The sequence below is a fragment of the Adiantum capillus-veneris genome, chromosome 4, assembly GCF_014529385.1.
Source record: "Adiantum capillus-veneris isolate H3 chromosome 4, ASM1452938v2, whole genome shotgun sequence".
Taxonomy (NCBI): domain Eukaryota; kingdom Viridiplantae; phylum Streptophyta; class Polypodiopsida; order Polypodiales; family Pteridaceae; genus Adiantum; species Adiantum capillus-veneris.
The window spans coordinates 112076985-112092539 of NC_140934.1; the positions used below are offsets into that span (position 1 = coordinate 112076985).

General features: G+C 41.0%; 1 pseudogene; it reads right to left on the reverse strand.

Annotated features, from left to right (window-relative positions):
- Nucleotides 1–14004: 14004 nt before the first annotated feature.
- Nucleotides 14005–14693, reverse strand: LOC147459810 (uncharacterized; annotated as a pseudogene).
- Nucleotides 14694–15555: the final 862 nt, after the last annotated feature.

Here is a 15555-nt window from a genome sequence, read left to right on the forward strand (position 1 = left end):
ACACTTTAGCATATGATTGATCTTGTGCACACTTGCCACGTAATGACTCCAAAAGTCCACTCTTTAGTTCCGTGAAAGAAAGTGAATTAATCTGAGGCATCCGACTTAGTGCATCTGCTACTACATTATATCGCCCCTTACGATATCATAGCTTACAATCATAATCTTGAGGATTTCTGCACATCTAGCTTTATGGCCCTTCAAGTCTGTTTGAGTAGTAAACCATATGATACTCTCATTGTCAAAAACTACTTCAAACTCGACACCATATAAATAGTGTCGCCACTTTCGTAAAGCGTGAATTATGGCATAGAGATCTCTCTCATAATTGAATAATTTTGTTGAGCTTTATCTAACTTTTTACTTTCAAAGGCTATTGGTCTTCCCTCCTAGAGAAGTGATGCACCAAGTGCTTTATCACTAGCATCAATCTCTACCACAAATGGCTTAAGTGGGTCGACGATTGCTAGGATGGGAGCAGTGGCTATAGCTACCTTGAGCTGTTCGAAATTGCGATTTTGGGCGTCTTCCCAAGAAAAGGTCTTACCTTTTGCTTTAAGTTGATCCGTCATAGGAACAATGATTTTAGCATAGTCACGGATATACTGTCGATAAAATCTAGCCATGCCTAGAAATATTTGAAGCCTCTCAACCGTGTTGGGATGTGGCCATCGAAGAATGACAATGACCTTGTCGGTGTCCATCTTGATGCCAGAATAAGAGATCACATGACCGAGGTAATGTATCTTTGTTTTAAAGAAATCGCACTTGCTTTGCTTAGCATACAACGCGTAAGATTGTAGCTGTTCAAACACTAATCGTAAGTGTTCTATGTGTTCATCTCCAGTCTTACTGTAAATGAGAATGTCATAAAGGAAAACCACTACAAATTTTCCAAGATAGGGACGTAAGACACTATCCATGAGTGTCATAAATGTAGCTGGAGCATTGGTTAGGCTAAAAGGCATAACCAAAAATTAAAAATGCCCGAGCCGTGTTCTAAAGACAGTTTTGGAGATATATTGTAGTAGGATACGCACCTGGTGATATCCTGAACGCAAATCTATCTTTGTATATTATCTTGCCCTGTGGAGTTGATTAAACAAATCATCCACTTGAGGTAGAGGATACTTGTTCTTGATGGTTATCGCATTTAATCCGCGATAATCTACGCACATGCGCATAATACCATTTTTCTTTTTTACCAATAGAATTGGTGATGCCCAAGGTGAAGTGCTAGGTCTAATGAAACCACGAGAGAGGTAGTCAGCCGACTGACTCTCAACCTCCTTGGCTTCTTTAGCACTCATACGATAAGGTGGTTTACTCACCGGTTTAGTGCCTCGAAAGACATCTATGCCATGCTGCACATCACGTGTAGGGGGTAAACCTGGTGGTAAATCACTTGAGAACACATCGCTATACTCCATGAGTAAGTGAGTTAGCTTTTGCCGTGCAAAAGGAGAAAGTAAACTAGAGTTATGATGGGATGGAGAATCTTGTAATTCTTGTAATGTTTGTTTTACAATAGTTGCACGTTGCTCTATAGAATTAAAATTGAGAACACTTTTCTTGGTATATTTGTTAACACTTTGTTTATCAGTAGAATGCATTGCACTATGCATACCATTACTAGAATTCACCGCACTGTGCTCTTGAGAATTCACAAGACTTGGAGACAAGCAGTAACACAAAAAGACTTCATCTATTAAATCCGCTTTCTGCAAAATAGAAAGTTCGGTTGTACATATAAGAGGTGCAAATGGTATATTTTTCTCATCAAGCAAAAGCACATGTTTACCATTGGCCATAAAGGATAAGGAGTTGTGTTCATAACTAGTGTGCAATGTGTTTCTTAAACCATGCAGCCACTCTCGTCATAAGACTATATCAGCACGATCCATGTTCATAACTTGGAAGTCAAGGGTCATCGTATGATCTTGAACAATAAGCTCAATCCCTTGAACCACTGTGTCCCATAATTCTTTATCATTCCCAGACATCTGCTCCACCACATACTTGTGAGAGCAGGGAGTCTGTGTAAGCTTCAATTTATTGACTAGCTTATAGTTCAAGAAGTTATGAGTTGCACTATCATCTACTAAAATACGAACACGTTGTCCGTCAATAGTGCCATGCATGCGAATCAAATCATAGGGGCCAAAGGTGGGCTGCCACATTGAAGCAGGCACACAACACTTGTGCTTTTCTTCCATATGAAGAACCTCTACAACACAATATTTAGGAGATGAATCTAATGTGAGGTGTTGCACTGTGTGCATGGCCTTTTCTTTGACTTGCAAAAGAGGACATTATTTCTTGTTATGTTGGTCCGAAAGACATTTAAAACACAAATTGTGTTTCTTCACATGCTCAAAATTGGCAGTGCTGAGAGACCCACGTGGAGTATCTTGTGAATGCTTAGTCTTCTTAGCCTCTTGTGGGCGTGGAGAGGTAGATTGTCTCTTATTCCTCTTGGAACGTGTGGGAGATCTACCTCGCCATTGGCTCTTAGCCACATTGCTCTTAGCAAAATTGTTCTTAGTGTAGGGAACATTTTCTTTCCTCTCTTGGTCATCATCATATCTTTGGACATGTCTGATGGCTTCTTCCAAAGTTTTTGGATGTTGGGTCTTGACATGAGGACGATAGTCTTTGTCAAGACCCTTATTAAAACCGCGTATCTTTTGGAATTCATCTAGACCTTCTAGTTTTAATATGATTTCCCGATACTTTGAAAGGTACTATGTGAGAGAGAGGCCAGACATGCGGCATGCATCCCATGCTAACCAATTCTTATCTTCTTCATTGGAGTCCAGAAACTCTTTGGAGAAAGAAGCTTGAAACGTAGCCCAAGATGGAGGACGGGCATCTATTGGAAATGTCATCCACTACTTATAGGCCTTGCCTTTAAGAGATAGACTTGTTTCCACAACCGTCTTTATATCCGGGGTGTGTCTCAATCTATGAATATCACTCCATTTGTGTAAGAACGTAATGACCGCATCCTTGTTGCAATCACGCTCTTCCCCGTGAAACTCAGGAATGGTGATATTCTTAAGTAATGCATTGCTACCTTCTGCATCTTCTGCAACACTTGTCTCTTGGACTCCTTGAGTCGTCTGTGAATTCATAAATTTCACAAGTAACTCCGTAGGATTGGTAACATTTTCATTGAGTGCAGAGAGGTTGCTTTCAAGTACGCTTTGGCGATGTTCCAAAGTCTTGAAAGCAGCCACATCTACAAGGCCATGATCTCCTAGATCATCATCATCATGCATATTAGTGTCAGCCGCACTTGTGGTGCCCTAATTTTGATTTACGTGCTCAAAATCAAACGTGTGTGTAGGTGGGATATCCTCATTGGCAATGGTAAACACACACTAATACAAAGAGAGAAAAAAAAAGGTCAACTTCTACCTTGTGAAATTGAAGTCTTTGTGTTTTGTATGCTCCACAATTTGCGTTGCATGCGAACTTTGCCTTGCGAGAATTGGAACACCTTTGTTGATTCTTCACAAAAACCCGTCGTTTTTGTGAAGGCTTTTGTTCACTTTGAAGCTACCTCCTTGAGGAAAACATATTTTTGGAGGAAAACTTGCCTTCCTCCAAGAAGTGAAAAGGAAGGGTGAAGCTACTTCCTTGAAGTTTGAAGCTTTCCCTTTCCTTCTAATTTTCCTTTCAAGACAAGTATGCTATCTTTCCTTGTACTCAACAAGGGTCAATAGTTTGATGGTAAAGTGTTGGCCTCTTACCCTCATGGGGTGGGTTCAACCCTCCTTCATGCAAGGGTTAAGTGGTGCTTCCTATGTGCGCAACCAACGAAAGCCTTCGAAGCCTCGGTGCGGTCGAGTTGCTGGTCGAGTTTGCCTTGGTCGCCTGCCTTAGTCGCCCGTTGTGGAGGGCGTAGATGGGGAGGCCGCGGTCGAGTGTCATTGTCTGTCGACGTGTTGCACACATGAAAGCGTGCTTGTCTTCTTTTGCTGCACAGTAGAGACGTCACTATCTGCAAAACATGGGAGAGAAGCAACACGTCGCATGCACATGCAATCCGCTTTTCCTCTTCTCCCAAAAATAGCTCAGATACTAGTGAAAGGGCGGTGGTGATGCGTGTGTTAGTCTCCACCCAACCGTGCTATCTTATAGCTTCCCGCTAGCGTGTCCGACCGTGCCGGTGGCCTTCCCATAGGACCCATTTTCTTACACCATTATCTTTTTTTCTATCTACTTCCATTTTTGCTATGTACAGGGAAACTACGCTCTCGGTTGGTGCTTTTCTATGTACATAGCCATGCATGGGCTTGCTAGAAGTGTACAATGTTGGTTCATGCTTGTCTTATCATCTGAAGCACACCAATATGTGCTAAACATGGTGTCTTTATGTGATATAGTGTGTATATGCTCCATACACATGAAATATAAGCACACCATATATGCATATGGTGTGTTTATGCTCACATAGACATGTGAGAAGCACTTTTTTCTTTCACAACATGTAGGCAATAGGGACACTATTTTGGTTGTATTTCCCGAAATGTTAAGAATAAGGACGAACCCTTCAAACCAAACATTAACCACATTGTTTAGAGTGTTTTTTATTTTATATGTCATGTCAGAACTCTGCTTAAGTGAAGAGTTATCATCAAAATATAGCTTGTTGCCATGTGCACCATCCAAATTTTGGATCCCAAGCTCCTAGAAGAGCCCCTATATGCATTCATTGGACTGAGAACCCGCTTAGCCAACTCAAAAAATTAATTAAACATGATGATGAATGCATTTAGATCACCGTTATCACTTCATGAGTATGATTAATAATTGGCTTTTGGTAGTACGAGATTGCCTACACGTCTAAGGGTACTACCAAATAGAGGGGTACCATATGGAGTTGTGGGTTTGATGTGAACTTTAAATATGATTTATGGTTTGTTTTGGCGAGTTTATTCCACTTGTTTGATGTCCATAAACTAATTTGTTGATGTATGGTTATCCAATTTGAACCGTATGGGTAGTTTTGCATAGACGGCTCTCTTTCCGCATCACAGTTATTGGCATGAGTCTCATATGGGCAAAGTGATGTGGTAAGGTGACTAGCTTAGTCAGACTGCTTGATTCTTAAACCTAGACAAGGGATTATGACATAAAATTATATTGAATCTAATGTTTATTACTAAGCAAATGTGTTGAATCACATGCTAGTAATCACAGTTAAAGCAGACAAACATTGATGCCAAAAAGAAGACAAGAGGAAATGCTAATGGACAAGAAACACATGTTCATGTTGATGATCGAACTCGGTTCAAAGAGTGAATGAGAGAAAGATTCCATGAAGTTCCAAATCCTAACAACAGCAACACGTTCTTGTACACACTAGAAAACACAAGGAATACATCTAGAACGCACATCAGTGGGAAGAGGCACCAACCTTTATTGAACACAATCAAACAACATAAGGAACCCTAACCTAATTATTTGCACCCCCCTAGAGAGTCAAGGGAATAGGATATTGAATAGATGGGCGGGTAGCCCTAGGTCTAAACCCTTATCCTCGTTATCATCAAGAAAAACAAAGTCATTATTCATGAGACCATATGTGCCATCCGTGTAATCATGTAACTCTTCCTCATCATTAGAGACACAAATGTTCACTAGGAACATCACTAGATGTCTATAGTCATCTTGGTCAAGAGGGTAAGCTTGTGGAATCGGAGAGACGTCCTCTACTAAGTATGGATCAGTCGTAGTCAAGAGACATATCAACCATTCTAACTCCTCGAAATTCCTCTCACATGCTAGCATATCTACCAAATCCCATTCACATGCAAGCACCGGGTAGACTATGTGAAATACTTGTGAAAAGTAAAGAGGGTACCTCTCACCCAAGGTAGGAGTGGATGATTCTACTGTACTAGCCATATCTGTACAAATAGATAGATGATGGTTAGTGTTCAAATATTATAAGGGTCATGTCAAAAGATCGTTTTCTTGTGCATAATGTGTTTTCACATGATTTTGGGTCATGTACTAGAACTAGTACGTTTCCAGCTTTTTGTTTGGTGGCTCTTGCTCTTTTACTTTTTAAATTTTTGTTTTCTTGAGTATAGGAATGTATATATACATTTCCTAAGATTGAGCGATTAAAAGGTTAGGGAGGAAGATTAAGAGGGGAGCAAGTGAAGGATGGATGTTAGCAAACACTCTCCCCTTCCTTGGGTAGATCATACCTTTTGGAATGATGTTGTCACCTTTTAAAACCAATTGCTCCAAGTTGTTATGGGTGAAGAGTTTGACCAATAGTTTTCGACCCCTCTGGGTGTTTCATCTAGTTGCAAGGGTGGTAAGGTACTCCCCCATGATTTTATTTGCAACGTTAATGTGGTAGGTGGTGAACTTACAATGGGAGGTGCACATTCTTTCTTGTTTGTATGTATGTGTACAATGGTAGGTCTTATTATATTAGGATGGGTCTTGTGTTTCTCAAGATTTGTTTCAACTACAGAAGTTGAAGCTCTAGAGAGTTGAGCTATAGGGACATATGGTTCAACATCCTGGACATGCATTGTTTTGGGTTTTATATCCTTAGGAGGTAATATATCAAGTATTATGGCGTGAGTGGAAAGGCTAAGAGTTGGGTTCTGCATTGTGACACTCCCAATCCCCCAATCAATAGTGCATTTGGTCGCTATCATCCATGTGCATCCTAGGTTTATCTTACCTTCCATAGTTCCAATAGGCATGACCAAAAGTCTTGAGCTACAACCCCATTGTCATAACTAACAGAAGTGTGCCACATTCCAAAAATCGTAGTTTTTTTCTTGTTCACACCGTTGACTTGGATAGTAATCTTAGATAGAGGGACCTTTGTATACACATCCTTATGTTTCTCTATGGTGTAGGATTTGAAATGATCAGGTGCAGGGTGTAAGTCTGTGGGGTCTTGTTGCTTTATGGACTGTGATTTGTCTTCTGCTTCCTTGCTGGTTCTAGATCCCTTTGGGTCTCTTCTACCAAACTCATTAATTGCTTGACTCGCTCGATCTCCTCTGTAGGGTTTGGGTAAGTTTCTATCTTCTTCTTGGGTCCTGGCCATTGTGGCTCATGATGATCTTCCTTGTTTTAGTCTCCATAGTTTCACGTTAATCAGAATCCTCTTCAACCTCGTTCATATATACGTGGTTGTCACTAGTCCCTACATTGTTCTTTGAACTGGGGTCTGACTTCATTGCTATTTGTGATCTCTTACTTCATGTTTTCTTCTTCTTCTGAGATTGGGAATTGATGATGTGTCTCTTTCTTCAAGAATATAATTTTGGTTTTGGAGAATCGATCGTGTGAGTAAATTTACTGGTACCATAGGCGTACTCTATATTGGCTCCTCAGTAATCTCAATTGAATTCAATGGAATTATCTTTGGTGCATTTGGATGATTAGGAAATTGGGCACTCCATGCGTTGAAATAGAGGATAATTGGTTGGAATCTGACACACCTCTACGATACCCTATTGAGCTAAATAGCACCTATGGAAAAGTGCTATATAACGCCTTACACGGGTGCTAAATATAATCTATTGTCATATGGAGGGTGGTGTCAGTTAGGAAACCCATCTCTATTTAAGAGTACTATCCACATCAAGGGTGTGAACAAGAAAAAAACTATAGTTTTTGGAATCTGGCACACTTTTGTATGTTATGACAACGGGGTTGTAGCTCAAGACTTTTTGGTCATGCCTGTTGGAACTATGGAAGGTAAGATAAACCTAGGATGCACGTGGATGATAGAAACCAAATGCACTATTGATTGGGGGATGGGAGTGTCACAACGTAGAACCCAACTCTTAGCCCTGCCACTCATGCCATAATCCTTGAGATATTACCTCTTGAGAATATAAAACCCAAAATAGTGCATGTCCAGAGGTTGAACCATATGTCCCTATAGCTCAACTCTCTAGAGATTCAACTTTTGTAGTTGAAACAAAGCTTGAGACACACAAGACCCATCCTAATATAACTAAGACCTACCATTGTATATATCCATACAAACAAGAAAGAATGTGCACCTCCCGTTGTAAGTTCACCACCTACAACAACATGGCAAATAAAATCATGGGGGAGTACCTTACCACCCTTGCAACTAGATGAAACACCCAGAGGGGTCAAAAACTATTGGTCAAAGTCTTCACCCATAACAACTTGGAACAATTGGTTTCAAAAGGTGACTAAATCAAAAAGGTATGATCTACCCAAGGAAGGGGGGGGAGTGTTTGCTAACATCCATCCTTCACTTGCTCCCCTCTTCACCTTCCTCCCTAACCTCTTCATCTCTCAATCTTAGGGAATGTATATATATAGCCCTATACTCAAGAAAACAAAAATTAGAAAAGTAAAAGAGCAAGAGCCACCAAACAAAAAGCTGGAAACCTACAAGTTCTAGTACATGACCCAAAATCATGAAAACACATTATGCACAAGAAAACAACCTTTTGACATGACCCTTATAATATTTGCACACTAACCATCATCTATCTGTGTGTACAGAAATGGCTAGTACGCTAGAGTCATCCACTCCTACCTTGGGTGAGAGGTACCCTCTTTACTTTTCACAAGTATTTCACATAGTCTACCCGGTGCTTGCATGTGAATGGGATTTGTAGATATGCTAGCATGTGAGAGGAATTTTGAGGAGTTAGAATGGTTGATACGTCTCTTGACCACGACTAATCCATACCTAGTAGAGGACGTCTCTGTGATTTCACAAGTGCACCCTCTTGACTAAGATGACTATAGACGTCTAGTGATTTTCTTAGTGAACATTTGTGTCTCTAATGATGAGGAAGAGTTACATGATTACATGGATGGCACATATGGTCTCACGAATGATGACTTTATTTTTCTTGATGATGATGAGGATAAGGTTTTAGACCTAGGGCTACCCACCCATCTATTCATTATCCTGTTCCCTTGACTCTCTAGGGGGGTGCAAATAATTAGGTTAGGGTTCCTTATGTTGTTTATATTGTGTTCAATAAAAGTTGGTGTCTCTTTCCTCCGATGTGCCTTCTAGAGGTATTCCTTATGTTTTCTAGTGTGTACAAGAACGTATTACTATTGTTAGGATTTGGAACTTCATGGAATATTTCTCTCGTTCACTCTTCGAATCGAGCGCGATCATCAACACGAACATGTGTTTCTTGTCCATTAGCATTGCCTCTTGTCTTCTTTTTAGCATCAATGCTCGTCTACTTTAAATGTATTTGGTAGCATGATATTCAACAAATTTGCTTAGTATTAAACATTAGATTCAATATAATTTTAGTATGACTAAGCTAGTTTGACCAAGTTAGGTTAGAGATCTTCTTTTAATACCATAGGGAATGCCTTGCTAATAATCAATGGTTACTTTACGCTCTTAATCAAATCTAGACATCATTGTGCGCAATGTACTAGGGCTTTCTAGTGGTCTTAGTCCCTATTGACCTTTCAGGTTAAGTATTATAAAGGGAGTTTACTAGTCTGGTGAGCGTGGGGAGGGTAACAGTGTCATATGACCCCCCAAAGTTACAAAATTGAAATGCTGAAAACGAACAAACAAAAAAATCAAAAGTGCCACAATTTAAAATCTTACGCTGGAAGAGAAATCCCAGCTTGATTTGGTACTTCACTCACAGTATTGCCTATGGTACTAGAGCCCTAGAGGTTCCCAGTGTAGCCGCTTTTTCTTGAAAAGCAAAAATCCCAAGGCATGCAAAATAAGCACACACATCAAAATTGAATCAATGTGAAAAGACTTTGGGGGGTCAAACAAAGGGAATAATTCAGGTGATGATTTCATAAGAAATTCATTTTATCGTAGCTTAACGACAACGTCTTCTAGGTATAGCTTCTAGTCACCCTCGAACATGAAAACCTTTGCTCTCGCGATTAAAAAGCTTAATTGATCAGAGAGAATTGAGAAGTTTGCCCATGGTATCAATAGTTGACCTTAGTGCCTTTCGACCATTAAATTAGCGACCCCAGACTTGTTTATTTTTTGACCTTTACAACTGCTTTGCGTTTGATTATATTACAGTTTAATTTTTTATTGTTGACAAATTGTTTAATATTTTGTTACCAATCAATTTGTGTGCCTACAACTGTATATGCTTTTTACATGTATATGAGAATGAAATTACTGTGCCAATTTTGGTTAATTTTGCAATCATGAAGAAGGCTAAGGAAATTCAATCTCGGATGCTCTTCCACCTCAATGAACGGGCTTCATTTCAATAGCTTCCAAGGAGGGAATCTACATCAGGAAGGGGAGAATGTTAACCCTCACAAACACCCTATCAACTTCGACGGACTCTTTATTATTTATTTGATTGAGTCATGGACCGGGCTTGTCGGTCCAATAGGCGTGTAGGCGATCACCGATGAGAGGTGCACCACTAATCTTATTTTTACAGTAGTTTTACAACAATCGGCCACTGTGGGCGTCCATGTGTGAATGGATTAAACTCTTATAAAAGGTCCATTTGACCTAGAAATCCACATTCTTGGAGGTGCAAGCTAAGAAGTGCTATTGCAACATCTCTATCTCCTTCTCCTTCATGTACTCACATGTGTATGTGTGTGTATGCTTGAGGAGAGAGAGAGAGAGAGAGAGAGTGATCGAGCATTGCGGTGGCATCGGCGGCGCCTCCTTCTTCTTTGCAACAAAGGATCCTTCACGACGGAAGCATTGAGCGGTGAGTGACACACCATTGTTTCTTTGAGCTTGCTAGGACTGTCTAGTTGCGTGCTTGCAGCCTTTCGAGGCTCACACACAGTGCACAGGCAAGTTCCCAGCCTCCGACATGTGCGGTCTCGTGTAGCTCCGCTTCCATGCTAAGAAAGATACCAAAAAAATGCACATCCGTCAAAGGCGATAGGGTGTCCGTGAAGGTTAACATATTCTTCCACTTTTCAACAATATTTTCTACCATATTGAGATCACCAATAAGTAACAGAGGATTAGGTAGCTTTGCAATCTCTTTGCAAAAATCATCTTTCTCGAACATAGAGTTTGGGGTATAAATATTTGCAAGAGTAAATTTGAAAGGGCTATTGAGGGTAAAAGCTAACCAACTTCCTTTTTCAGCCTTATGTACATTGTAATTCTCCAAGCCGTTAATCCTTTGTGTATCATGCTCCCAAATTTCAACAAGAAGTACAACATCTGCTTTGCTTGTTAGTTCATCAATGCCAACCTCCGCATTCCATGGGTATCCATTACAATTCCAAAAGCATATTTTCAATTGTAACTCGGTCTCATAGGTCACGCATCCCTATTTGCTCGAGGGACTTGCCTCCTCCTTGGGTCACATTTTCTTCATGAGAGACCTCCTTGCTTTTCTTATTCTTTTCCTCATATGCCTTGCGACACATATTTTGTTGCTTAATAGTGCAATATTCACATACAAAACATTTTGTATCCCTCAAATAGATCCAACTATTATCAAGGATAATATTTTGCTTGGTCTCATCTGGCATGGTACATACAATTGGCCGTTCTCCCAAGCGAGGAGCTCCTTGCTTCCCCACTCTATGTGCTCCATAGACCATAACTCCGGACATGCCAAAGTGGGTTTTGAAGAAATCTTTGAGAACAATGGCAAGAGAAGGAGGTGTCTCTAGCTTCTCTTTGAGAATTCCAGAAATAACAATGTTCTTGGAACGTCGCTCCCGTTCCTTCAACTCCTCCATATCCACATTCTCAACATTCTTTGTTTGAACCATATCTTGCATGAGTGAGGAATTAGAAACCACATTGCTACCACATACATTGCCCAAGACTTATTTGTGCATACATTTCTCATGTCGCATACATCCCGGCTCATAGTGTCAGATTTCTCCTCTTTCAATACATGGTCATGCTCTACTTTGCTCATCCGCTCCTTCAAAGCATTCAAGTCCACAAGAGAGCATTTATATTTCTTGACTTCTTCTTCAAGTTGCATCAAACGTGTTGTTTACATCTCAAGTGTCCTCTTAAGATTCTCCTTCTCAACCACAAGTACCCTTAGTGTGCCATTCTCCATTGCAAGTGCTCGTAAGTCTTGACCTTGTTTGTTTATGGTCTCTTGCAATGCTACCAAGTATGCCATGATCATGGTTTCGGATGTCGTTGGTTGGATGGTTGTGTTGCTATCTCCACATTTAGGAGATTTTGGATCACTTTCCACAATGGTTGTGGACTTTGTTGAAGAAGAAGAACCCTTGTGAGTGCCGGAAGACATTGTATGTAAAATAAGAGATGAGAGTCAATTTTCCTGAACTTGTTCACTTTGGAAATGCTATTACAAAAACACATTCCATAACTTTGAAAATTTATGTCTTTACATCAATGCGTAGAGGGCTTTGTGCTCTTCAATTGAGGCTATAGATCAACCAAATCGGAGTTTCGATGAAGAAGCTATGATCAAAAGACTGAATTGTTGTCTACTAGGTCAAAAAACGGATGCGCTTTTTGTTGGAGAGAGAGAGAGAGAGAGAGAGAGAGAGCCTGTATGGTATATTGGTAGTGTTTTCAAAAATGAAAAAAAAACACCTATAACAGTCCATGCTGGTGGAGACTCTTTCAGGAGTTTTTTTTTCATGTTTGAAAACAAAGGGTTGTCAATGTATGGCTGGCAATTTCTCCATTCCTTGGGATGTTTTTGCATCCATATGAGAGAGAGAGAGAGAGAGAGAGAGAGAGAGAGAGAGAGAGAGAGAATGTAAGGTCATAAGAAACTATCTCAAGAGACCTTAAAGATCTATCCGATGAGGAGAATTGAACTCAAGACCTGTTAGTTAAGAGAGAAATGGCACAACCAATTTATCACCTCACCTACAAATGTGAGAGAGAGAAAGAGAGGAAGCTTGGCTCACACACACAGAGTAAGCATGGTACATTGTAGTGACCTCCAAAACTTTTTTTTTTTTAAAATCCTCAAATATTTCGCACTGGCACGGACTTTTTGAGAAGGTTTTTTTTTTCATTTTTGAAAACAAATGGTTGCCAGTGTATGGTAAGCAATTTTTTCATTCCTTCAAATATTTTGGCATCCACACGCGAGAGAGAGAGAGAGAGAGAGAGAGAGAGAGAGAGAGAGAGAGAGAGAGAGAGAGAGAGAGAGAGAGAGAGAGAGAGAGAGAGAGAGATTGGTTGTGCCATTTCTCTCTTAACTAACAGGTCTTGAGTTCAATTCTCCTCATCGGATAGATCTTTAAGGTCTCTTGAGATAGTTTCTTATGACCTTAAATTCTCTTCTCCTCCTCCTCCTCTCTCTCTCTCTCTCTCTCTCTCTCTCTCTCTCTCTCTCTCTCTCTCTCATATGGACGCCAAAACATCCCAAGGAATGGAGACATTGCCGGCCATACATTGGCAACCCTTTGTTTTCAAACATGAAAAAACAACTCCTGAAAGAGTCCACACCGGCACGGACTGTTATAGGTGTTTTTTTTTATTTTTGAAAACACTACCAATATACCATACAGACTCTCTCTCTCTCTCTCTCTCTCTCTCTCTCTCTCTCTCTCTCTCTCTCTCCCCCCCCCCCCCCCCCCTTAGGGTAGCACACAATATGATGCACCAACCCATGCAGAGTGTGCTGGGTTGGTACTGATAGTGCAAGGCTCAACTCCTTGTGTAGCATGGATGACCCATGTAAGCAGCGGCCAGGCTCACATAGGAGAGCACACAGTGTCTAGATGAAGTTCTCGCATGAGATATTGCCCTTTCCAATCCAAATGAATGCCATGCGCATCTCTCGCTCTGTCCCAAAGACACCCACCCACCCACACACACACACACACACACACACACACACATGCTTCTAGTGATGTGCTGCCATGTTTGCAGCCTCTCTCTCTCTCTCTCTCTCTCTCTCTCTCTCTCTCTCTCTCTCTCTCTCTCTCTCTCTCTCTCTCTCTCTCTCTCTCTCTCTCTCTCTCTCTCTCTCTTCAAATTAATTTTTGAGCTTTATGTGAAACTTGTTTGTGTTCTCATTGGTATGGATAACCACCGAAGGAGATATTTTGCATGGCAATCTGAATAGCTTCACAACGCTCAGGAGGGAGGGGGACTAATCTACGGGCTTTTTCCTCTTCCTTCACTCTAAGCACGACACTGTCCTCTTCATGTTGCCTCTCAGCCTCATCGATATCATCTACATCCTCATTCTCTTCATAGCTAGGGTTTGAATTGTGTGTTTGCAGATAGTTGCAACCCGGCAAGTTGCCCGTACACATGTATTTACATGCCATCAAAGTGTACAACATGTCCATTGTTGGGATTGGCCAAATTATTATGCATGGGATTGTTGTAAAGATCTGGCCTCGTATTTCTATGGAGCACACCACCATTCTGCATCTCTTCTTGTCATGCATCGATGCGAGAGTCATGGTTGTGGAAAGATGCCCAGTTATCCAGGTTTTTGCCACTATTGTCAGCTCCATAGCTATAAGCAACAGATCCACTATTTTGCAGAAAAGGGCTTCCTCCATTGTGAGCAAGGAAGATACCACTGTTGAGGGTCGTCCCCATCGCAACTGTTTGGGAGGCAGTGATGGCATCCTGGTGCATTGAATGTGTAGAGACCATATGAGGGGCCCTCGCTGCTCTCGGAGGAGTCAGAGAGATGATAGACCTGTAATTGAGGATAGCCTGCATCGGTTGAAACAGGCAGAGCCATTGCTGATCACAAATGCTCTCTCTCTCTCTCTTTATCTCTCTTCGAATTGTTCCTACGATGTCTCTTCTTTTCTCACTCTCTCAATAATAGCCCAGATATTGTAGTAGATCCACCAACATTGTATCAGTTTGGTCTCATAGGCCATTTTGGCCTTTTAAAGCCATTTAAATGATAACATGTCATTTCAATTCTCTCTCTCTCTCTCTCTCTCTCTCTCTCTCTCTCTCTCTCTCAACAATGGCTCAGACACTCTATTAGATCCACCAACATTGTAACAGTTGGGTCTCATAGGTCATTTTGGCCTTTTAAAGCCGTTTAATTTAACATTTCATTTCATCTCTCTCTCTCTCTCTCTCTCTCTCTCTCTCTCTCTCTCTCTCTCTCTCTCTCTCACACACACACACACACACACACACACACACACACACAACAACAACAACAACAACAACAACAACAACAACAACTCTAACAATGGCCCAGACACTAATAGATCCACCAACATCGTATCAGTTTGGTCTCATAGGTCATTTTGGCCTTTTAAAGATGTTAAATATAACATTTTATTTCATCTCTCTCTCTCTCTCTCTCTCTCTCTCTCTCTCTCTCTCTCTCTCTCTCTCTGTGCTGTGGAGTGTGGACGCATGGAGCTATTTGGCAAAACAGTGAGCAAATGCATGTGCGGGACAGGACCTCTCTCTCTCTCTCTCTCTCTCTCTCTCTCTAGGCAGGCCAAGCAATCGTGGCAGCTTCTCCAGGCTCCTAGCTAGCAACTTGCATACGCACGTTCAAGAGGTGCCTGGTTCTTCGACGAGTGGCAACGCTAAGCGTTCGAGAATTTTTTAAGTTCCATAAAAAAGTAGTA